General features: G+C 39.4%; 1 protein-coding gene across 1 annotated transcript in view; it reads right to left on the reverse strand.

Moving 5' to 3' along the window:
* The window catches only part of MED12L (mediator complex subunit 12 like), a 322246-nt gene that overhangs the window by 285391 nt on the left and 35278 nt on the right, over positions 1-1577 (reverse strand). The gene's annotated exons all lie outside the window — the stretch shown is intronic.

The following is a 1577-nucleotide window of genomic DNA, read 5'->3' on the forward strand; positions in this document are numbered from 1 at the left end:
GATACTTGCTAAGCCATTAGCATGTATCCCTGGAGAAGGGAAAAGAAGCAGAAATTCAGATGTATGTCCGATTTCTTGTTAATGTTACCTATGATGTTTTTAGTTTCATAGAAGTATTTTAATATAAAAAGAAACTCCAAAAAAACACGAAGACAGGCCCTAAAAGAATGCAAACGGAAACAATCCTATTTATATATCCAATTAATAAAGCAAATAGAGAAAAAGACATTTAATTCAAGAAATTTTTGAACACAGTGATCTGACCACCATACTTTTTAATAAAGGTTAATCTAAGAATAAAAGGTACTATACAAAAAGTGTAAATGTTATATAGTAAGTGTTGTTGAAGTGCACGGGTATAGTTTACTCTGGAAGTTTTTAATACGTATTTTTATAGAGAATAGATGAATAGTGATCTGTTGACATGACAGAGACTCGGGGTTCTGGCTTTGGGAGAAGGGAGATGCCAAGATGGAACGGGAAAGGCAGGAGAAAACCCTGCAGTGTCAGGTTAGAAGCGGTGAGGAGAGACAGGCAGGCGGGAAAAACAAGGCCCAGGTGCCTCCTCCCTCTGCCCACTGAAAGAGCCTCGAAGCATACCTGGCATCTGGATCTGGGATGGGATGGGGAAAAAACAAGATGAACCTGGAATATGTTATTGTGCCAAAAGAAAGAAGTACTTAAAGAAAGAAGGGGACATTTAACCGGGAGCAGGTTAGAGGAGCCTCTACTGGCCAGCCAGAAACAATCTGAGCATCAACAGGAAAAAAAGAAGGTATGGACTACAACACATCAAACTTAAAAAGAAAAATATATATATATACACCTATGGGTAATACAAAAAGTAAAAAAAAAAATTAAAAAAGATCCAAAGTGACAGTAAAAATTGGAGTGTAACAGAAGCTCTTTTTCACAAAAGAGTGCCAATTAAAACACGCATGAGGAATGATAATTAGAAAACCCAGCACTTTGTGACCACCAGCAAAATCAATCATTCAGCAGGGGATCAACTGATGCAGAAATAATAGGGTAAATTTTTATCAGAGAATAGGATTTTTATATTCAAATATAAATATGATTTGAGATATATTTGAATATCAAATATTTTAATAGTAAATTCAAGTATATCTCAAAGTATCACCCCATAGACATTACTGAGGGGGAGAGATTGGGTGGTGCCTGAGGCTCAGGGAGTAGGGCACCAGCTCCATATACCAAGGGTGGGGGTTCGAACCCAGCCCCAGCCAAACTGCAACAACAAAATAGTTGGGCATTGTGGCAGGCACCTGTAGTCCCAGTTACTCAGGAGGCTGAGGCAAGAGAATCGCCTAAGCCCAAGAGCTGGAGGTTGCTGTGAGCTGTGATGCCATAGCACTCTACCAAGGGCAATAAAGTGAGACTCTTGTCTCTAAAAAGAAAAAAAAAAAAAAAAGAGGTAGAGCTTGCCCTTTCCAACATAGGGAGATGGAGACCATCACCTTGACCAAGCCGTGGGAGTTAGTATGGAGTTAGTACTGGCATCACATGCCTCCTGACACACTCCACAGTAGTGTTCTCACCAAAAATGTCTAACATGA

This window comes from Otolemur garnettii, unplaced genomic scaffold, assembly GCF_000181295.1.
Source record: "Otolemur garnettii isolate 467f Iridium unplaced genomic scaffold, OtoGar3 scaffold00236, whole genome shotgun sequence".
Classification (NCBI taxonomy): domain Eukaryota; kingdom Metazoa; phylum Chordata; class Mammalia; order Primates; family Galagidae; genus Otolemur; species Otolemur garnettii.